We start from the raw sequence: 24,085 nt of genomic DNA on the forward strand, positions 1-24,085 counted from the left end.
CCTCCCTACTCCTCCCCTTCTTTCCCCCTCCCCCAGGTCAGTTTCACCTATCCTAAGCATGATTGTACAGGAGTAAATCCCACTGAATTAAAAAAGCATTCAAATGATCAAACCTGCCCTCCCCTCCTATTCCCTTTGTTAGGTCCAAACCCAACACGCGAGCCGTCACTGTCTTTCTCAGCTCGCAAACACCCGGGAAGGTGTGGAGTTGAGCGCAATTATCCACTGCCAGAGGCTATAATAATACACACACACAATATTTACCTTTGCAAAGGGGACCCAGTACCTTCAAGCAAGATGCTTTTCAGAAGTGGGAACCCCGTTTATTGAAAGAGCAGAGAGTTATATAGTTTCCCCAAAGATAATAAAACTGGGGAGTTTATGCGTCACTACATTCAAGAAAACTGCTAGTCATCGTAATATCAAAACATTAGAAATGGGGTGCTTGAGATAAGAAAGCTCTCAGACATTCAGTTTTCAACTAGACACAGTAACAGTATAGATAGCAGGAAAAGGGGTACTTGGAATAACAAAGAAAGGCACATCTTGGTTTCTTTTCAGCTAGGGGCTTACATAGGTATGCGGCCTAGAGATAAGCAGGCAGTTGGAAGAGAACACAGAGACAGATAATGTGGGAGGAATAACTACAGGCAGAGCCATTAAATCAGAAAGATCACTCAAGTTACAACTTTACACTTGTAGGGATATGCATGTCAAGGCCTATAAGCATATGAATCAAGTACAAGAATGCTTTTGTGATACAACATGGCAACTTTATATGGGCCACTTTACTACTATGCATATAGATACAGGAAGGGAAATGAAATCCAGCCGAAATAGGCTTTTATTAATCAAGAGCCACTGGGAGGTCACAAGTCAGGTCACAGGGAAATAAACCGATATTAAAATCATATCAAGTCCAAATACATTTCCATCCTAACACCTTCCTTTGCTCCCATTCCAGTTCCTTCCCTCTCCCTCCTACTCCTCCATGGTCAGTTTTACCTATTCTATTCTAAGCATGATTCTATCCTAAGCATGATTGCACAGGAGTAAATCCTGTTGAAAGCATGCACATGATCAAACCTGCCCTATCCCCTCTCTTATGTCCCTTTCCTCTCCCTTCACCCCTCCCTCCTCCTATCCCCTTCCAATTCCCTCCCCTCTTCCTTTCCCTCTCCTGTCCTCTCCCCATCCTGCTCCTCCATAGTCAGTTTTACCTATTCTAAGCATGATTGCACGGGAGTAAATCCTATTGAACTCAATAAGCATGCAAATGATCAGACCTACCTTCCCCCTCTTTACTTCCCGGGCCCACTTCAGTTCTCCCTCTTTTCCTTCCCCGTGGTCAGTTTTACTTGTCCTAGGCATGATTATACAGGAGTAAATCCCACTGAATTCAGTAAGCATGCAAATGATTAAACCTGCCCTCCCCCTTCCACCTGCTCCCATCGCTCTTCTCCCCTCTGCCCTTCCTCCTCTCCTCCCCATCCCCTGTGGTCAGTTTCACCTATCCTAAGCATGACTGCAGAGGAGTAAATCCCATTGAACTCAGTAAGCCTGCAAATGATCAATCCATTCTCAGCAAACTTGCAAAGGATCCCATTTATTGCCTCCTGGATTAAAAAGCAGAGAAATTAACTAATAGGCAAAATAAAAATTGCAGTTTAAGAATGTATTTATAGCCAACAGATATTTCTATCAAACTTTAACAAGCAGGGAAATTGGGCAGCTATAGTGTGGTGTAGTGGTTAAGGTGTTGGACTACAACCTGGGAGACCAGGGTTCAAATCCCCACACAGCCATGAAACTCACTGGGTGACCTTGGCCAGTCACTGCCTCTCAGCCTCAGAGGAAGGCAATGGTGAACCCCCTCTGAATACAGCTTACTATGAAAATCCTATTCATAGTGTCACCATAATTCGGAATCGACTTGAAGGCAGTCCATCCACCATCTTTAGTGAACGCATCAGGGGAGCAGGAGACCTGACCTCTCAGATATTGTACTGCCCTGGAGTATGGAGCATGTACTTTATAGCGAGGCGACTTTAAGTGAAGTGACTTTAAGCGGGGTATGCCTGTATACTTTTCTAGATTAGATTCTCTGTAGAATCTGTAGTAACACAGGAAAGAAGCAAAATAAGAAAAACACTAACAAACACACAAAAACGTAATTCTCCATCTTTGGAGATGGCAGGTGTTGCCACCACTCACCATATGCTCAGAGGCACATGTTACCAAATTCTTCCAAGCTACACAGCAAGTGGATTGGATTGTGAAAGACTAACCCAAATTGTGTTTGCATTTGTAGTGGTTAAGGTGTTGGACTATGACCTGGGAGACCAGGGTTCGAATCCCCACATAGCTATGAAGCTCACCGGGTGACCTTGGGCCAGTCACTGCCTCTCAGCCTCATGAAAAACCCTTTCAATCTCAGAGAGGAGATCAGGTCTCCTGCTCCCCTGATGCATTCACTATAGCTGCCCAATTTCCCTGCTTTTTTAAGTTTGATAGAAATATCTGTTGGCTATAGGTACATTGTTGAATCACTAGGGTTTTTTTTGCCTATTAGTGAATCCAGATCCGCCCCTAGGCACAGGGAAGTGGGGCAGTTGCCCCTGGCCCCACGCTTCCCGAGCTGATTTTGGGCAGGAAATTTGAATTTCCTGCTCTTGGGGAATCTCCTGCTCTTCGGCTGCGTGCTTGAGCGGTTTTTTCCCTATCCTGCTTGCCTGCTCATCAGTTGTGCAGCGGGTGTGCGCTAGCGAGCTAATTTTAGGCAGGAGGTTTGAATCCCCTGCTCTTCAGCTGCGTGCCTGAGTGGCTTCCCTGTGCTGCCGCCCGCTCATCAGCTGTGCAGAGGGTGTGTGGCGCTTAGCGAGCTAATTTTAGGCGGGAGGTTTGAATCCCATGCTCTTCAGTTGCGTGCCGGACCATGTTCCGTGTGGTGTCATTTACGTTAGTAAGAAACTATTCGTGTAGTGTAGCATGAAAATAGTGTATCTAGTTTAGACTGCCATATCTAGCAGATATCGACAAAGGGAAGACAGATGTCGAGAGACCAGTGAAGAAATGGATATGTATAGAACAGGTTGACTAGAGACCTATTCCCTGAAGTGAAGGTAATCATATTTGTATTTAATAGGTTGTTAGCCTCATATGTAAATATTATAATTACATATATTCATAAATAAAATCTCTCTGTCTCTTTCTCTAAATATATATAGAGAGAGAGAAAGAATGGGGGGGGCAACTATGCTTTTGCCCAGGGCCCCGCACATGCTAAGGGTGGGCCTGAGCAAATCCACATTTATCATTGATTTAATGTGTGTTCAAATGGTCCTGCAGATGAAGTGATGGGGAGAAAAGCAGAGAAAATAAAGCAGATATTATTTTGATCCCTTGTGGCATGAATTACCTGTAGTGATTAAAACTCTCTGGCATATTAACATTGGGAGTACGCTGACAGGAAGCAAAACTGTCATAGCTAAGTTTTCCTTTAGCATTGATATCCTTTCACTAAAAGTGAATATCTGAACTTATGTGGGAAGAGGTTACAAAAACTGGAACTTCATCCTTGCAATATTGTATTTGATCCCGTTCCTTAATTTTGAATTTAGATCTAATCACTCTGCAAGAATATTGTTGCGGAACAAATTATTTTAAGATTATGAGCTGTCCTGTCCATCCACTTAGTAGAATGTGGAGTTCAGGTTCAGAAGGAGGCATTATGTGGACCTGTCCTGCTACATGCTTCATAGCTTCTATTGTAGCTCCTTCCAAAAATACTCAAGAGTCCTTACATTCCTGTACTTTTTGGTGACTCTGTGCTGCTCTTTCACATACATTCTCCTTTCTGCGGCTTACAAACTCATCTTGGGTATGTGGCAGAGAATAACTGAAGCACCTTTTCCTAATTCTTCTGAGGTAGGTTTCAAGGGTTGCTTTTAAAGACATTTCGATTGTATCTTTTTATTGCCACTAGGTGGAAGCAATATAATTTTAAAACAGTACTCTTTAACAGGAGTATGCATATGCAATACTGTGATCATTCCATAGGGAAAACAGGACTTGCATGTAAAGGAATAATTTTCTTGTTTGAGGATATTCCTTCCATGGAATGTCACAACATTTCATCACGCTAGCATGAATAAAAAATGGGGCATGGCTAAATCAATATTTTGTGTTTGGTAGGGGTGGAAAGAAGGGGAATGTCTGCCATTCATGCCTATGGGACAAGTAAAGTGTAGTACCTGAGCCCTGCCTTATAGCGGAAACAAAATATGTCCATCATCGATCAAGAGGGGAAATCACTCTACTTTTTTCAGAGGGGGGGAGGCTATATTTGGTTTTTGGCAAAGAAGGGGACAGGCCTGACTCATGGCTCTATGTTCCAGTAATCCTGTGTTCCAGTACAAAGTTTCATCTTTATAACTTTCTACAAATCTGTCATGTCTGTTTTAGGTCATCTTTTTTTCCTGAACTAAACAGCATATGCAAAAATGCTGGATTACATATGACTTCCTTCAAGTCGCTCTAACTTCTAAAGCATAGGATTGGGCTATATAATTAATAGATATGGCCATCTTTTTATTTATTAAAAATTAAATGTAAGCAAAGTTCCAGGCATAGTGTGTGCTAATCATGACAAATGATGCCTCTGCCTTTATCCAATATTGTGCCCATGTACTGTGAGGGTACTTCCAGACAACATAATAAACAGAACATAGAAAAAACCCTGTCAGATCAGGCCGAAAAACCTGGCTAGTCCAACATCTACAGTGGCCAACCAGATGCCTATAGGAAGTCCATCAGCAGTACATAAGGGTAATAGCTCTCTGTCAGAGCTGCCAATGTTCATTGTTGCTGTTGGGCTCTGGTGAAGGCAAAAACTGAGGTGAAACTTGGTAGCTCTCCTCTCCCCAGTCTCACTGTAAAGGTGAAGGTGTCCCCGCACTTATAGTGCAAGTCGTTTCCGACTCTTAGGGTGACGTCTTGCGACATTTACTAGGCAGACTGTATATATGGAGTGGGATTGCCAGTTCCATCCCCGGCCTTTCTTTACCCCCCAGCACATGCCGGGTACTCATTTTACCGACCACGGATGGATGGAAGGCTGAGTGGACCTCGACCCCTTTTACCGGAGATTTGACTTCCTCCTTCCATTGGAATTGTTAGGTCCAAACCCAACACGCAAGCCGTCACTGTCTACTCAGCTCACATCCACCCGGGAAGGTGCGGAGTTGAGAGCAATAACCCACTGCCAGAGATCAGGAAATAAGTTGCCAAAATTACCTTTGCAAAGGGGTCCCAAAACCTGCCAGCAAGTTGCCTTTCAGAAGTGGGAACCCCGTTTATTGAAATATAGTAGATTAGTATATAGATTCCCCAGTGGTTACAAAAATGGGGAGCAGACGTCATAAACTACAAGAAAAATAACTGTAGACAAAGTAACTTTTAGATATGTAAAGAGGGGTGCTTAAAGTAACAAAGCTAGGAACATCTTGCTTCTTTTGCAGACATTCACCTGCATAGTTTGTGCAACCTTGAGATAAGCGCTAGGAGCCAAAAGAACAAAGTACAGATAGGAAAAGGTGAGTATTGAAACAAGAAAGGCCCTTCAGTGGGGGATACATTCAGGTTACATTTCTGCATTTACAAACAGATACGTGTAGAAATCTATAGACATGTTAAAAGAAACATTAGCTTTCTTTGTGCTCAGGGCCAGCAATATGATACAATCTAATAAATTAATAATAATATAATAATAAATTTTATTTCTAGGCCGCCTATCTGGCCGCACAAGCGGCCACTCTACATAAAAACTACATAAAAACCCAAACTACATAAAAACCCAAGAACTACAATATAAAACGAAACCGAACCCACCCATAGCTAAAACCAATGGCACCCAAAAGAAAAAGAAAAAAAGCAGCAAAACAAAAACAAAACAAAAGACAAAAACCCAGGCCACCTCAGCCAGCCGGCTTATGTATCCCTCCCAAGAGGGACAGGTGATGGAAATTAGTCACAGCTGGCTGGGTACCTGGGACCTGGTCCTGCAGGAGGCACGTCTGCCAGGCAGCAGTCCCACTGGGAAGAGTGGTGGAGGTGGTGTTCCAACAGCAGGCTCTCCTTCCCTGGGTGGCGATGTTCTCCTTCTTCCTGCAGGCACTGGGTCTATAGGGTATAGGGTATTGATACTGAATGCATAAGGAAGGAAGGGAGTCATCTCCAGTTTATTCAGGCTTTTATTTACCCAGCCACCTGGAGTGTGGGGTCAGGTCAGGGGGAAATAAACTGATATCATGTTTATATCAACCTTCATTTTCTTAACCCAACAGAATCGAACTCTGGCCGTGAACAGAGCTTCGGCTGCGTTACCGCCACTTACCACTCTGTGCCACGGAGGCCATATTTCACCATATTTTTGCTTTAAAAATGCAGCGGAACTTGTTGGGAGAGGTAAAAGGAGGAAAGCCACCTCACATTTCACTTCCCCTATCCATCTACCACAAGTGAAGTGTCCACACAAGCACTGAATTCAGGCTGCACGTTCTACACAATTTAATCTTAAAAGAAGTGAAATGGCATGTGCCACACACACACACAAATACAATTTAAAGGGGGCAATGAGGTGAAATTGATAAGACCATTGTCATTTCCATCTCTTTTTTTTCTGCCATGAGGCTGTATGCAGTGCCGGTGTCAGGCTATTTTGCACTCTAGACAAGGCTAACTACTTGCACACACACCCCCAAAAATTGCTAACTTCAATTTTCAAAAACAGATGTCTTGTAGAAAAAATGAAAAGCACAAAATTTGAAACTGCTAAATTTATTTTAGTTGCATTTTTTCCAAGGGTTAAAAAAACTAGTCTGTATAAAACTGCCCCTCAAAGGTCAGTACTGCGCCCCTCTGAGGTCTGCGCCCTAGGCGGCTGCCTAGTTGACCTAATGATAGCACCAGCCCTGGCTGTATGGGAACTCCATACAGCTTGACCTCCATAACAGAGGTACAACATTGGTGTGTGCCACCACCATGCGCCTGAGAAGCTGCACTTTCAAGTGAGACAGACGTGCTATGTCAATTCACTGCTAAAAGGATTGTACTGCAATTGCCACCTGAGTTCCAAACTTTGCTACAAACCAGCACTTTAAAACCAACAAATAAAGGGAGTGCACTACATGGAATAAATGAGAGAACAAATAATGTCAATGTCAAAGCACAACTCTAGTGTCTCAGCACCACTTGTTTTAGCGTTTTCAGTGTTGTACGTTTCTACACCACTTCAAGCAGTACCTTGATCTGACGAAAGACCATAGCGATATAGAAACATATTTATGGGTCTTTGAACATTTGTGGGTAGTGATGCTTTACAATATATCTGAATAGCTATGGTCTATGCATCATGCGAAGGACATAGAAACCTGGTGTTAATTGAGATGACAAACCCTAAGGTAGGAGTGGGTAATCTGTGGCCCTCCAGATGTGATTGGACTCTATTATCCATCAGCCACAGTTAGCATGGCCTATGGTCAGGGATGATGGAAGCTGTTGTCCAGAACATCTGGAGTGCCACAGCTTCACCATTCCTGTTGTTTTGTGTGAGAGAGTCAGAGAGAGAGAGAATTTTCTTATGTCGTTGCTCATTCAATGACTTGACATTAGTTGTTTGACATTTTGAATTGCTTCCTGAAGGTTTTATATTTAAAATACAGAAGAGCAAATATATAATCACAACTTGATAATATTTAACCAGTAGCCAAAATTTTCTGTCTTACTTTTTCTTGCAGTTATCCCCACCTTTCTTACATCACAGAACCTAAGGTGGCATACATGCAGTTCTCAGGCGGTATCCCATCCAAGCACTGACAAGATCCAGACCTGCTTAGCTTCAGCAAGGTAGTGACCTCATGTGCCTTCATTTTTTTTCTAGTAGAAAATAAAAAGGATGTTTCTGTTCTAGAAGGTATATATATATATATTTAATTGTTAGGTCTTTCCAAAGTCTGCTATAATAATGTATGTTCATCATACAAGCTCTCATTGTCCTCCTATTGCTGGGAGCCATATCCTGCCCACACTTCTACCCCTCCATCTACACTGATGGAGTGTTCTGATGGCATATCAGTGTATAGACTTTTAAAATTATTATTGATTGATTAGTCACTTGATACCAGAAGGTATAGCATCCCACAAAGACGCATTGACCACACCCTGGATCCACTTGGTCATACCCCCTCAGCAAGCTTTAACAAGCCAGAAAGGGCAAGGGTTGAGATGATATGTTGCTGGCTGCATTGTCGCAAGCACCTTGTCCACATCATCATGCTGTGTCAATTGAAACTGATCCCAAGTAGTTACAGCAGATGTTGCACTGGACACCTCACTGAGGACTGCAGTAGATGAGGATGGGGCGTCAAGATAGTTACAGATGCGAGCAACTTTACCTTGCCTTGCAAACAATTCACAGTGGGCCTCCAAAGGTTCTAACACTCCATTTCCTAGGGTTGATGTCAACAGACCCTGACAATATCAAAAAGCTCCACTGGACGTCTACTTGAGGATGCGACGGTGGCAGAGAAGTGGGCCTTCTTCACCACCCTCACTGCCACACAGTAGGCACAGTTATGATGTTTTACTTGTGCCCAAGTACATCATCCCCACAGCATGTCTTTTGCCACTTGCACTTTAACTGTCATCCAGCCTGTTTCATTGCCTTTAGTTCACTGGTGTACCAAGGTGCAAACCAGCCTTAAGGAATAATCCAACCTTGAGGTTACCAGAGCATAGATTACTGTAGCCAAGTTATCCCTGTCCAGATAGGGTAGCAGTTGGACCCACCAGCCTAAGCTGATGGAAGGTGCATAGCACCCACTGAGGCCACCTGTGCTTCAAGCGACAGCAATGGATCCAAGAGAACCCCCAAACTATGAACCTGCTCCTTCAGAGGAGGAGGTTACTGGAAAGCCACCTCCACTCATCATACTGGGCTCCATGCTACTGCCCATTGATCAAAATCTCTTCCATTCATGGAAGGGCTGTTTCTATCCTAGGAGACAAGCATTTTATAAGAAAAATAACCCCAAATCCAGATAAATGTATTTATTTAATATGGTGCCATACTTCTTTATAAGGAATTAGACTCTACAGGATTAATCACTACCCCAAAAGGGCTTACAGTCTACAAAACAATACCAGGGAGGTAAGAGAGGAAAAAGAGGGCCATGGAGGCAGGGATGAACAGTTATATGTAAGGTCTAATTACAGTAGGGCAGCCTATGTTCTTCCATATGTTTAGGATTATAACCCTCATCATCCCTGACTGTTGGTCATACTGGCTGGGGCTGATGGGAGTTGCAGACCAAATATATGGAGGGCATCAGGCTGGCGAAGGGTATGAGAGATTTATGCCAAAGGTGGAGGAATTTGGTAGATGTCAGAGAACTGGAACCAAAGAGGTGTATTGGGAGGCATGCTTAAAAGGTTACAAGTGAGAAAGGGCAGAGCTGTTTGATGAGAATGAGACATTCAGATGACAGAGTGGTGGAGCTGGATGAATGAAAGTCGCAGGTAGGGTGTGTTAGGATATAACAGTCAAGAGAGAACCAGGGAAGGTCATGATGGGAAGGGATTTGAAGGTATGGACAAGAAGCTTGTGCAGGATCTGGGAGCAGACTGGAAGCAGGTAAAAGGATGTAAGAAACATGTCACACAGAACAATGAGTTTTTTGCATAAGTTCTTTTCCATACCTTTTTTGTGGTCCACTAGAGATTTGTATCCTATAGAACAGGGGTTCCCAAACTGTGGTCCGTGAGCTTCATTCAGGTGGTCCACAGAGTGTCTGTAAAAATACAATGTGAGATAATCATATAGCCTCTGGCACAACAGACAAAAAAACCCAACACATTAAGTAGACTACCAAGACCCTCAGCAGTTTTCAAGAGGTCTGTGGGGAAGAAAGTTTGAGGACCACTGCCGTAGAGGGCAGGAGGCACACTACCAAGGGAGAGATATATGTTATCTTTTACAGTCGTGCTAATCTCTCTACTAGGCACAAAATTGATCTCTGAGGCCCAATTGTCATTCCATAAGCAATTGTTCAGATACCAGGGACCTCTGTATTCCTTAAAGCTACTTTAAGAATTGCCTAGTATTTTTATTTTTATTATTTTATTTTTTGCATCTGTCTTCCTATTTACAGGCTGACATCCAGTACATTTTATTCTTAGAGCCCTCATAACTAATGTCTGAGGCTCCTTTCAAGTACAGTGTGTGAATAATATATACATTTTAAGCTGCAAGAGACACATACTTTAAATTGTTCATGACACTGGAAGGCTAGTCATGAGACGTTTGGGTTTCTTTCTTAATCCTCCTTGTAATGTGCATTACAGCTATTTTGATACATTTTACAGTTCTGTGAGCTGCAGGGGTGACATAAAGAAGGGCAAAAATAGGTTACCAACCAACAGCAGAAATAATGAGACCATTAAATTCTCTCTCCATCCATTTCTGCTTCTCTGGAACCTCTGCAATTCAGACAGATGCTTAAGAAATGATTGAATGGAGGCACATCCCCTTTGGCAAACCTAGTCCTTATCTGCTCATGCTCAAAGCAGTGCAAGACTGTGTCCTGCTGTTCAGCAGTAAAGTTTATAAAGACAAGCATGGATTAGTTGAGGAGCAAAATATATTGTGGGAGGAGGAAAGAGTTGCAGTCCTGTTATCTAATCCAGCCTTTCCCAGCTAGTGGGCCACCAGATGTTGTTGCACCACAACTCCCATCAGCCTCAGCCAGCATTGCCAATGGTCAGGAAAGATGGGAATTGTGGTCCAACAACATCTGGTGGCCCACTAGTTGGAAAGGCGATCTAATCTATATAATGTGGTATGCTAAAGCATTTGGTGGTGATGGTAATATACCCTCTAGCACTGATTGGCTGAGGAGCCTCGTTTATCACAGAAGGATGGGGCAAACAAAAGGATATTTAGCAGCCATCTTTTGGACTGCAATAGTATTAGAGGGACAGGGCAGAGAGATGAACAAGTGAAGGAAAAGGAAAAGTTAAAAGAATTTAGGAAGAAAGGCATGAATTTTAGAAGACAGCAGGTAGAAGGCTGAAGAAAGAATACTCCAACAGAAAGAGAAGACTCAGACAGGAAGGAGAGAGAGTGGGCAGAGAGTAGATTTTTTAAGCCATTTTTACAAATGTGCATTATTCTTTATGTGATATAATTAGAAATGGGAGTTTTATGTGAACTACTGCAGAATGCAGTTAACAAATTAAGCTCACTAAGTGTTATTTTCTTCATCTGTATGGAGCTTTTTCTCCTGCATCGTCTTAATCTTTGTGATATGCCATGGAAAGCTCCCTTCCTGTTTACACAGGGTTGGATCCAGTTGAACTTAGTTTGCATTTAAATCAATGAAATTAGTTTTAAATCCCATTGATTTCAGTTCAAATTAAGTTCAGCTAATGGGCTAAGCAATCCTATACTTATGCCATGTCTGGAGATTTGCTGGTGGAACAGTTGTTGAATCTTATTTACCCAGGAGGGGAGGAGAAAAATGCGCAAGCAGAAAATACAAATATAGTGGAAAAAAGACAGTCACAACCACGGCATCCAGGGAAACACTACTACAGCCCACCTGTTTGGATTACACAGCAGAGGTTAATTTAGTGTAGCTTGGTTTTGGATCCTAGAAATAAAATTTGTCTGTAGTGTCTTATGCTAGATGACCAACTTAAATGGAGGTATAGCACTTCCATTTCTTCTCTGGATCTTGTACAGGGGAGATCCATCTTTTGGTTTGTTCATTTCTATGAACATGCAGGATCTGCCCAGTGATTATACCAATATGAGAGTCTGGTCATCCAGCTGAAGACACCTGCAAACAAATTTGGTGGTGGCATCATCATTGTGCAAATCTTGAACCAACCTACATATCAGGTTAATCGTTTATGGGCTATATTTTGTAATATGATGTCCTTTGTAGATTTGATGGTCTCTACCTGAGTAGTTCTAATTTTGAAGTGTATTAAGACCCATTTATCTGACCTTGGGTGGCTGAAGCTATGGTGAAAACTGAGTTTTTAATCAATGCTCTAACATATAGTATCTTTGCATATAAATATTGTCATCTATTCAGAACCTCTTGATGAGGCAGTATAGACATCAAAATACGTTTCTTTTTAAAAGCATCCCTCACTCTCCTCCTGATTAGCAATTGAATCAGGAGCATCAGACTCTGGCTGAGAGGGATAATAATATAATGGTTAATTAAATATCTATAGAAGCTCTATTCAGCTCTATTTGAAGCTTTTCATTAAGACAGAAAATAGGTGTACATTTTGCGTAGGGAGAAACACACAATCAAGCCTTTTTTTCTTTTTTCTTTACTCAGAGTGTAATCAAGGTTTGTTGTTGTTTTACTTTTTATCGTCTTTGGGACTTTCGGGTTAGCTTCTAATCCAGAAGCAGGACTGGCCCAATCTTTTTTCCTTGGATAACAGCAGCCACTGATTGCTTTTTGTATTTTGTAACCTTGGTTCGATCCTGTGGTCTCTGGGAGGGTCTTTCAGGGGCATAGGATTTCATGGATCTCCCTCTCTGAGGGCAGAGATGGAAATCCATTGGCAAAGCAGGAGGTCCTCCCACAGAGGCTTCTTCATTGCAGCCACAGAAATGTCCACTGATGTCCCTTCTCTACTGTCCCAACTGAGAGTGCTTCTGGGCAAATTATGACAGAAGGTAGCTAAGGTCTCACTGGTATAGCACTTTGGATTGCACTCAGCCACTATGGAAGAAAAGGGAGGGGAAGTTTTGAAAAATGGAAAACAGAGAGGTGATCTGGGGCCTGGCATAAAAGACCAAGGTTCTCTGGGGGACACACTAACAACGTGTCTGCTTGTTGCTACATGATCAAGAACAGCTTTCTGCCTTTGGCTCTTGATGAAAAGAGAAAGCTGCTGATAGACCAATCCTCCATTGTTTTGTCTATCCCCTTTTAGAGCCATCAATTGTAGAGGCCATCCCTACATCTTGTGGCAGTAAATTCCATAAATTAAATCTGTGTGGTCATTTTATTAGCCTCTTTGATATAGAACTTTAAAAATGTACACCATATTAATATCTATATATAATTTGTTTATATAAGTATCACTGAACCTGTTAATTGTGAAATAGTAACATATAAATACATCCTAATTTCCACACAATTTTGCCTCCACTATTAAATAAAAGGACTGTACTGTCTTACACACAGAGACAGAAATATTTAAATAATTTTCTGTTGTGTGAAGTATATTTTTGTGTGGGGGGAATCTATCTTGAATATAGTGCCAATTTCATTAGATAACTCCAAGTTTTAGTATAACAAGAGAAGACTTCTCTCTATCCACTTGCTCTGCACTATGCATTATTTTATAAGCCTTGAATGTATTTCACCTTGTTGCTTTTTTTCTAATCTAAAAAGTACCCAGTGCTTTAGCTTTTCCTGTACAAAAGGTACTACAACTTCTGGACAGTTTTGGTTGTCCTTTCCTGTACTTTTTCAAACTCTATGACATCCTTTTTGAGATGTGCTGGCCAGGACTGTACATGGCATTCCAAATGCAACTGTACCATAGATTTATATAAAGCAGGGGCAATACAGAGGGTAACCCTGGGGGCCCAAGCATTGGGTCTTTTGCACCTGGGCTCCAGAACTCCTGGCTTCCCTCCAATTTTTTAACTTACAAACTTTTTTTCGCTTATAGTTTTCCTTCTGAATGTCAGCCTAAATCTCCATCTACTTATATAAAATTAATATGTGCAAATGGAATGAAAATTTGTGTCATGGACCTGTGTCCCTATCTTTAAATATCTAGCGGTCCCTGATATAAAGGCATATGATACTGGCAGTTTTATTTTCAGTCCCTTTCCTAATAATTTTTAGCATGAAATGTGCCTTTTATTGCCACTGACAATAGCCCGACATTTTAATTAGGTTATCTACCATAATCCAAGATTTTCTTGTTTGATTCAGACCCTGTAGGACCCTGTGAAGTCAGGATTTTTGCCTCAATGTACACTTGCTTATATTGAACTTCATTTGCTACTTTGTTGCTTGTATTCACCTTGGCTGGAGAGTTCCTTTTGGAGCCTTTGTAGTCCAAATGAGTTTCACTATCCTGAATAGTCTGTTGTCATCTGCAAAATATGCCATCCATGGTGCCAATCTAGCAATTTGGTTGTCTGGGGTGTGGGGACAGGATTGTACAAACACAATACACCTTCCCAACAAGGAAACACTAGCACAGCCTTCCCCAACTTTGTGCCCTCCAGCCATTTTGGACTACAATTCCCATCTGGGTTGGGATGATGGGAATTGTAGTCCAAAACAGCTGGAGGGCACAAAGTTGGAGAAGGGTGGACTAAAGCATTGCAGCTTTTAGTTTAGGGCAGAAAATGTCAACTAAGGTGAACATGGGGAGGGAACATGGCAGAAAATTTACAACGATTTTGAAAAAGCCAAGGCATTATATTTATCTTCTCTCATAACACTAGGGGTCACCCAGTTATGTTGATTCACTGTGCATTCTTAATTTAGGAAATTCATTATCACAAGTTATGATTATGGCCATTAATTTAGATGGTGTTAGACAAATTAATGGAAGACAGGTCTGTCAATGGTTACTATCTATGAATCTCTATGTTCATGAGCACTGTAGGTTCTAGGTGTTGAGCCTAAAACAATATTATTTTTGCGAGTCACTAGAGGGGGTAAATGGCACACAACCATGTGCAAAGGCCAAATTCAGATCTACCTGTGTGTGCACAGCAGACATGGAGTAGGTGTTACCATCAAAAGACTGAGAAAAGTGAGGGCTGTGGAAAAGGGACGGGTTCAAGTCTCCAAGTAGTGGTAATCTGATTTCCCTGGAGAAAAGAAGGTTGCGAAGGAGCTTCCATTGTGGAATACTCTTTGCAAGGCAGGTATTGATCGTGAACTGACCGTTAGGTTATTTTTCCCTTTGTTTCCCCGCGCGTGTCGGATCTAGTCCAGCGTTACCGCCAAGAGACCTTTGAACACTTGTGGCCTCCGCCCCGCCTCTTTAGGCAGGGAAGGCACACACCTAAACAGGCGCCCTTTAAAAGATCTCTCCCCCTCCCGGTCCATCAGCCTTGAGCCCATCGGAAGAAGGCAGAGGGGACGGGAAAGGTTCCTCCCGCTCCATTTCCCCTTCTCCGGCGGGCGTGTACAGAGGGGGGCATTGACTTCGCAGGGCTGTGCTTATTACAGGCGAGAAGAAAGGGGACGAGGGGGCTGTGCAGCGGGGCAGGACTCACAAGCGGACGCTGGAGGGGGCTCTTCACCGCCTCGGCTTCCCTCTCCGCCTCCCCCTGAGGCGGGGGCCGGGTTGGTAGTGGGAGGGGAAGGAGAAGGCGACGACAACGACAACAGCAGCAGCAGCCGCGCTCGATTCCTGCTTCTTGGGTCGGCGGGGCTTTCGGCCCCTGACCCTTTTGCTGACGCGCCCCTTTCCTTTCCCTTTTCGCGCGCGCGAAGGCGAGCGAGCTCTAGCTATGGCGACCTTGTTCCCTTCGCTTCCTCGCTGCTCCCTCTACCGCCCCTCTCCTCCCCCCACTGCCTTCGCCTCTTCCTCCTCCTCCTCCTCCTCCGCCGTTGTCTCCTGGAACCTTTAATGGCTTCGACCATCCGGCGGCCCCAACTCGACTTGTCCTGCGCCACCGGCGGCCACCACAGCGAGCGAGAGCCTGAGAGGAGCGCCGCGCACGGTAAGGGGGGCACGGACCTGGGAACAATGGGAAGAAGGGGTTGGGTTGGGTTGGTGCCCGCCCGTCGGCCCGCTCGCTCGCTGGGGCTGAGGGGGCGGCTCCTGGATCCGGCTACAATGCACGGGGGGCGGTTGCGGGGGCTCCGGTATATGGACGGGAAGGTGGGGAAGAGAAGCCCTTTCTGCTTGTCCGCCGCTGGAGACCCTTGTGCTGGTGCGATTCCAGTCCTGAAAATCCGCTTTGACTAGGCTGGGGTGTGTGTATGTGCGCGCATGAGGTGTGCTGTGGTATTCGGTTTCTCTCCTCGCCCCCAGTTTGGTTGTTCCACGCTGCTACTTCCAGAAGTTGGTGCCTTTTGTCTCTCCTAAATGATTTGGAAGTTGCTCGGGCAAAGGGCATTCATGCCGTCCTCTTCTTACTTCTCAGTCCCCACCTCCTCCTTGCTTTGCAGTATCTATGGTGAGCCCCCCGCCCCGGTGCTCCCATTCCCTCTCCAGGCTTCAAATGGGAGGCTACGCCCGCCTTTTCTCGGGAGACTTTGAAAAATATATAAAACACCTACTTCAAAACAAAAAAAAAATCCGTCCAGCTGTTTCTGTTTGAATGCCTTGACTGCCGCGCGGTGAATCTAGGCAGACCGGGCTGTGCACAAAGGAAGCCCGGGGAGCGCCTGACATGGACGGGCAGACGTGGGGAGGAGTAAGCAGGCTTGTTTCTCATCTGGAACCGTTTAAGTTAGTGAAAGGTCGAGTTCTGACCCGGGGAGCATTTATTAGGATTCTTCAAGAAGTGTGTGCGTGTGGTGAGCAGCTAAGGTGTGTGTGTGGGGGGTATTCAGAGGAGGCCTTACCATGAATCAAGGTGTGCTATTTATCTTAGATGGCAAATATCAGGTGCTTTTAAGGACGGGAGGGAGGCGGGCATTAAACTGGAGCTCTTGGGAGCAATTCACTGGGAAATTCTCCTGCAGAAGGCCTGTTGAAGTGAAAGGGAGGAGTGCTAGAGCCTGGCAGCTCATTTTAAATAAGGAGAATTTTTCTGGTGGATTCTGCCTCCTGTTAATTAGTTGGAGGGGGCACAATTTGGCTTTTCAGGCTTTTAATCTATACCAAAATGTTTTAGGTTAGCCCTGGTTGAGTGGGTTGAAACTCTCTCTCTCTCTCTCTCTCTCTCTCTCTCTCTCTCTCTCTCTCTCTCTCCTGGAAGCCATGAGCAAATATTGCCCTTTAAAAATCCAGAGTGACATTATTGCCTTTCAACCATGGGGACTCATATAGGTTAACAGTGCACACCTCTTATGTATGCTTAGCTTCTAGTAAATGCAAAGGGAATCATTTCTGAAGAGGAGGAAGTTATGGAAGACAATTAAAGAACCCTGGTACCAAAAAGGCCCCCTCTGTTCTTAAGTCATAGTTGACTTGGAGGCACATAACAACAAACATCTCAAATCTCAATGAGATAACAAATGGATACTCAATGGAGTTGACAAAGGAGATAATGCAAAAGAGTATATGACACACCACTCTGCTCTCCATGATCTGATTAGTCCAAATAAATTATGAATGTTCCACTTTGGGTATAATTAGAAGAAAGATGTTATACTGTGAAGCCCTAAGATCAGGAGTTACCTAACATGGTCCCATGGCAATGGTCCTCTTTTCCTTTGCCGAGATCAGCTGGTTTTAGGTGCATCCGAAATAAGATGGTATAATTTATTTGGACTGCTTCAGAGATGTGTTTACATCAGCTGCTTTCTTAGCACTTGGTTACTCAGCACTTGATGATTCACAACTGAAGTGTGAATTCACTCAGTACTGAAAAGCATTGTGTTTGAGGAGATGAGAGGTAATATGACATTTCTGTTACGACCTGTGATGGCTTTTTCACACATGCAAGTAATCACTGTAGTCCAAGGTTGAGATGCTGGTCAGTGGTCAAATATTCCATGAAGTCAGGAAATCCCTTGTTGCAAATGGCAGCCTACTTAATCATGATGTCATCTAGTAGGGTGAAAGGCTCTTGCTTCCTATCCTTGCAGGTCAGAGGACATCCCCTTCACCTCAATTAGGAGCAGGTTACCTATGTCTCTTGGCAGAGCTCTCCTGTCCCAGGTGAGCTACACAGTCTATTTTATAGTACTGGGCTTTTGATTAACTGCATGAGTCTCTCTGGACAGGAATGTAAAGTGAGGGAAAGAGAACGAAGCAAACACCCATCTGCTTCTTATTGCATCATGGCAACGCAGGTTTAGGATAGCCAGAATGTTGGGGGATAGTAGCTGGATTTACAGCATAATGAACATTCAAGTGCTGTGAATGCAAATGCATACACACGGTGCTGCTCCATACTGCTCTGTTCCTCAATAAGGACAACATAGAGATGACTGGCAGCATTTTGCAGATACTTTCCATGAGACTACACAGCATGTGGGAGAATGTGCATGTAGGTAGCCAGCTAGTCAGCACAGAACAGAGCCTCAGCTATTCTCCCTCAATTGGATGGCTATCTGCCATGTCTAGGCCGCTTTTCATGCAATGAACCATCCTTTGGGCCACAGCCACTCAAGATAAGAAGACAGAGTGAGATGCAGGTACAGTCTCTAGACAGTTACAAAAGTAATTCCTTCCCAAATGAAACAGTGCACAGAAGCACTCCCCTCCACCTCCCTTTTTAAAAGGCTAATGTTTTCCATTGGGAAGGAGCTCTGCACATACTGAGAGGCACTCAGCAAGAGGCACCCTAACACAAGTCACAGACACTTAGGAGTTAGGACTACTGTTGAGTCTACTGCATTTACTGTGGGGAGGAGGGACATCCATGTAGTTTGGTACAGCACTGTATAAAGCTTTTGGGAGATACATGGATCTTCCGTGAAATGGTAGTTCTTGCATGTTGTGTATTTTAATGTTTTGCGCACAGTTTTGATGGCCTTTAGCCAAAAAGTGGCAGAAAAATAAGCTTCACCTTTACTTTTGTGATTAGTATAATTCTGTTTTTGTTTTTGTTCAGATAAATTCTTCTAATACTTGGCTATGATTGACAGCACTTGATTGGGCAATTGCCCAAGGGTGATTTTTGTTAAAGCTGTTTTTAAAAATCTTCAAAAGGCATATGTGAAACGGTCCCTGTCTTCATTGTTAAAATCTCATGCAGATATGAGCATAAGTGCCAGCCTTTTTTTTCTAGAGAAGTGATAGAAGTAGACCTACAATTTTATTTATTTACTTACTACATTTATATTTCACCTTACTTCCATTATGTGTCCCTTAACACCGGGCAATTGCAGCTCCATTTCCTACAGGTTGTCTTCAGGCAAATGTGCATTATCCTGTGTTGGAAAACTGATAGTTCTCATCCCAATGGACCTCTTCCAGTTGATCCACAAGCCAAGAAATCCCCTTCTCCTTTTCAGTCCTCCCACCTCTGTTTGTGTGCTGGTTATCTGGGAGGTGCTTCTGTACAGCTTACTTCATTCTAGCACAGGAACTACTTTAGGAGGAAGAAAGAAACTGTGGAACCACATGGAGAAGTGCTAAGGAAGCAATCCTGCACTTGGTTACTTAAAGGACCACCTTTCTCTAAATTAAGATTTTACTGTGAAGGGACTGCTGTGGATGCCCCTGCCTTCTGAAGTGAGTCAGGTGACCATCAGAGAAATAACGATAAAAACAACTGTTTATTGCTATAGTTACATACCCACCCTTCACCCAAAGGTCTCAGGGCAGGTTACAACAATTTTAAAATACAACATTAATTTTTTCTTGGTGTTGCTGCCCCAACTGAGGAATGCTCTCCCCAGAGAGGTTCACCTGGTGTATACCTTATTGTCCTTTTAGCACCAGATAGAGAACTTAAAAAAAATTCTACGCTTTTAGGCACAATTTTTAATCCTCCTGTCTATCTTATACTGCTTTTAACTTATTATAGTTTTTGTATTTACAGTTTAATTGCTTTATTCTTTTTCTAAATAGCCCTGGGAATATAACTGTAGGGCAGTATAAAAATACTTACAATAAATATGTTATTTCTGCATCAGGCTGGAAGTCAGAGGGAATGTGTGTTTTGTTACTAAGCAACAACATTTGTAATTCTTTCAGTCACTCTTCTCCTTCCCATATAATTTTATTGCTGTCACAGAGCCAACTAGGATATACAGTTTTTTTCTTTCCATCTGACCTGGCTCATGCTAGTTTTGGTTCTTGTTCACTGTCCACATTGGGGACAAGGAGAAGGCTGAGATAATCAGGGCTAGTCAGTCCTGCATCTTTGGGATGTTAAGGATTCCCAACTTTGATGGGATTTAGCCATCCCTGATGAGAGATTCATGACCTGCTGGTGCTCAGCAATAGTATCCAAGAGTGCTCCTTGCAGCAGCCTTCCTCATGAGTTGTTGGAGAGACATCTGTCATTCATGTATTTGTAACCATAAGGCTAGTCCACAGTGGTGCATGTTAAGGAAAGCTCCACTTAAGCATCCTTGTCTTGATATTTTCTCGTACGCACTGTGACATTTCACAGCACTTGAAATCCAACATGCTTGTGCAGGATGACTTCACACATTACATGTCTTGATGGATACCTAAAAAATAGAAAATGACATAAATATATACTGACATATGCTTACAAACATGTATATCATATAGGTACACTTGTCCAGGTTAACTGCAACTGCCTGTATACTCAGTAGGAAACTCAGGTTTGCCTTTGTATCTTGTGTAAAATTATCTTTGCATAGTCTTAGGGCCATCTCTTCCCATGTCTCATTATGATTCCCTGTATCAACTAAAAATGGCCCAACTCGGGCAACAAGGATGTACAATAGCAACATTCTTAGTGGTTTCCCCACAATTATGCCCTGCAAGAGGTTTTGATGGAAAGCAGAAACAAGCCAGTATTGTCCACACTGATTGCTAGTGACTCTCTGGGCAGTCAGTCAGAGGCTTTTTATAGACCTACCAGATACCTGAGATATTTTAAACTGGAGATGCTGGGGAATGAATCTGGAACTTTTACATGCAAAATAAGTGCTATATCATGAGCTACAGCTTAAGGAAGAGGTATTTGTGGCAGAACACAGTGTGTATATATGGATTGTTTTGTGCCCTATTTCTTTCCATTGTCATCTGCCCTAGATCACCCTGCCGGCCAGTGTAGTTGTCCATTTGTGTTGTGATCTCCCCTCCCAGGCAGAAACATGATCTGATGTTCTGGGGGAGAGGTTTTTTTGGTTGGTTTTTTTTTTAGGGCATGCATTCTGTCCAAGGTTATTTCACATTGTAATTGGAAGTACCCATATTGGGTTATGTGCAATTAGGACTGAAAGCTTCAATTAATTTCAATCAGTGTGATAAATCATTTTGAGTGTCATTGGATGATTAGAACTTGCCCCTGACTAACTTGTGATATTGACAACAAAAGTCAGACTTGGGACACTTGAAGGATATGTCATTGGCTGGGTTGTATGGCTGTGCCATCACCTTTTTCTCTGACACAAAATTGAGAGAACATCTTGAAAGATAACTTTCCCCTCAAGATTTATCCAAAGCTAAAGTTTTCATGGAAGACTGTCTTACTTCGTCTTTCCTTCTAAAAGTAAGAATGACAAGCAGTTGTGATATAAATGAATCTGAACTCTGTATCAATATTACATCTTGATCTTTGGTATAGATGAAACTTGAACTTGTTTATTATATATGAAGCCATTTGGGTCTTGGCGTGCTACTACAATTGGGAGTACTAAACGTGGTGTTTATAGTAATGTGGAGTAGTAGCTTTTATTTATTACATTTTGCACTGGCTTATACTTAAGAGAAATGAACTCTTTCGGGTACTTCAAAGTTCCTTCTGTACATTGCAACATGTCAGTGATTGATTTAAATTTAATTGGCTAAAAAGCTGGCAGAAGATCGATTTGAAAGTCTTTAATCAGTTAACATTCCTTGGTAGTAATAAGCAGAAGTTTGGTAACAACTGTTTTAGAAATCTGGAGTTCTTCCCTCAGTCTAAACTGAAAGCAAGATAGAGGTGGTATTCAGTTTTGCCTTAAAAACAAAACAAAAAGAAAACTTTTTTTATACTTTGCATTTTTATTACTGTAGTATGCTCTTTAATCATGATCACTTCTCAGGCATTCTTTCAAGTAGATTGTTCTCTGGAGAATGAAGTTATAACTGTTTAGACACCTGTGCTAGTTGGTTGTTTTAGTGTTTTTATCTTCTAGGTACATAGAAGCATTCTTTTTACACATCCAATATACATCTTAGAAAAAGCTGTTGATATTGGAATCAATCCAGTATTATGCTGTGTTTTAACAATCCTTCCAACTTCTTCTACTAACAAACATAGTGAGTTATATTATACTCATATTCATAATATGCCAGTCACTAAAAGACGAGAATATCTTTGGTTTACTGTTAGCCATATTAACTCCATTCAGATAGCATACCAAACTATTAGTGTTAAGGAACTTTAACTATAGGGCTAGATACAAACTTTTTTGGTACTATATCTGAATAGACAAACCAGAAACTATGGTTTGAAGTGAATTTGCCAACTATGCTTTGTACTAAATGTATTTTGCTGGAATTACTGAATTTGTATGCCATAGTTAAAACCAGAACTGCACCTCAAGAGATTGTACACCAGAGAAATGGGAGTGCTGAGTAGATGTAAATCAGAGGCAAACAGCTCTAAACCATAGTTTGCCTGATTGTTTAGAATCAAAACCATGGTTTGAGCTTCCAAACCATGGCTAGCACAAACCATAGTGTAATGTGATGTCTGAGTTTAGCCAGTTGAAATGACCAAAAACAGCTTGGCACATGGGCACTGCGCTATTGGCTACCTACCAGCATATGAAACTATACTTGATTGCAGTTATTGATTCAAAAATGAGGAATTGCATGCTGAGAACAATAGTTTTTGAACTAAATATTTTCTTTAACATGAGTTTTCTGAGGCTTAGTGGCAGTACTTGCCACTTGGGCTTCCCCCTAACTTTAGAGACCGTGTTCTTCACTCAACAAGCTGGCTTCACATATATCAGGCTGGGATTTTAATGTTGTTTTGTAAAGTAACTTTGTAGCTATTTTTTGTGAAACTGAATAGAATAGAGCCATGTAGGAGCAGCTTAGCTATCTTAAGAACAGGTTACTCTTTTGGCATTCAAAATATTGTTAAATACAAGTCTTCATGACAGGTTAAGATTTAAATGTGCAGAAGTCTGGATATACATTTTATTTATGGCTTGCACACTTAGTACATGTTGGATTGCAGCCTACTGCAGTTAGCAATTCTATATTGTTAGTCTTATTAACTGATTTCACTAAAAAGTCCAATTACACTTTAGGTGAGTATGGCATTAATACTTGTTGGATATTGGACTGGCTGCTATTACAATATCCAATTCAACTTTGTTTATTAAGTTTTGCTTTGCGTCTCATAACTTTTGTATTGGTAGACATATGCAGTACATCAAACCTTTAAAAGGAATACTTGATTTTGACAAAAAGGAAGCCAAATGATTTTGTTGTGATTACGTTCCTTTTTTTTAATTGCCCCCCTAAGGTGAATCTTTTTCAGCCTGAGGGCCGCATTCCCTTCTAGGCAATCTTCTGAGGGCCACATGCCAGTGGTGGGCAGGGCCAGTTTCAAAAGTGGGCAGGGCAACAAATATGAATTTTACCTTGTATACAGTAGGCTAGTTTCCACACACATGTTCATACTCCTTCATCCAGGCAAGTAAGAGTCATTATTGGAGTATAAAAACACTTTCCAGTCAGGGAGGAACACTCAGGGTGATTGTAAAGCAGGGCCAGTAAGAGATGTGGCTGGAGAGGAGAGGGATATGGCCTGGGGAAAGTCCCAAGAACCAGATAGAGATGCATGGGGAGCCGCATTTGCCCCCCTTTCATCAGGGTATATTTTTAGACATATTTTAGAAAGTTCCTAGTGCAATGCTGGATGCTGTGGAAGAATCAATATCTGAGGTCAGAAAACAACAAGTGTATAAAGGGAGTATGCATAGGCTAATTACATTCTCTTTAAAAAGCTATTGGCATGTGTCATTTCCATCAAAGGACAGGGAAAAGATGTAGCACCTTTCATTTCAGAGAAAGGTTGTACTGGCATGCCAACTGTAATATTTCTTGCCTATTCTATTAACAACCTTACAGTATTAATTATCTGAACACGTTTTAGATGGATATGGACAAAGATTGAAAATGAAATCTGTAAAATCTACTAGACAGTACTGCTGTACTTTGTGTTTTTAGATTAATCCTGATAGAAACAATA

The 24,085-nt window shown here is 42.4% G+C and overlaps 1 protein-coding gene and 1 long non-coding RNA gene across 8 annotated transcripts in view; one reads left to right on the forward strand and one right to left on the reverse strand.

Annotated features, from left to right (window-relative positions):
• Positions 1 to 5,876: 5,876 nt before the first annotated feature.
• LOC133384825 (uncharacterized) lies at positions 5,877 to 15,629 on the reverse strand. Its single transcript, XR_009762705.1, has 4 exons — positions 15,341 to 15,629; positions 9,757 to 9,848; positions 7,785 to 7,935; positions 5,877 to 6,180 (listed from the first exon to the last, which is right to left on the reverse strand). It is a non-coding gene; the product is annotated as an uncharacterized LOC133384825 (long non-coding RNA).
• Positions 15,130 to 24,085, forward strand: part of FARP1 (FERM, ARH/RhoGEF and pleckstrin domain protein 1) — a 264,160-nt gene continuing 255,204 nt past the window's right edge. Inside the window, exons 1-2 of one of the 7 annotated variants that reach the window (XM_061626557.1) lie at positions 15,134 to 15,790; positions 17,829 to 17,901. The gene's annotated coding sequence lies outside the window, so the exon portion shown is untranslated. Of the gene's footprint in view, positions 15,791 to 17,828; positions 17,902 to 24,085 lie in introns of all 7 variants that reach the window. The other 6 variants (XM_061626563.1, XR_009762704.1, XM_061626560.1 and 3 more) reach the window with 6 other exon arrangements.

Source organism: Rhineura floridana, chromosome 5 (assembly GCF_030035675.1).
Source record: "Rhineura floridana isolate rRhiFlo1 chromosome 5, rRhiFlo1.hap2, whole genome shotgun sequence".
NCBI classification, from domain to species: Eukaryota; Metazoa; Chordata; class Lepidosauria; order Squamata; family Rhineuridae; genus Rhineura; species Rhineura floridana.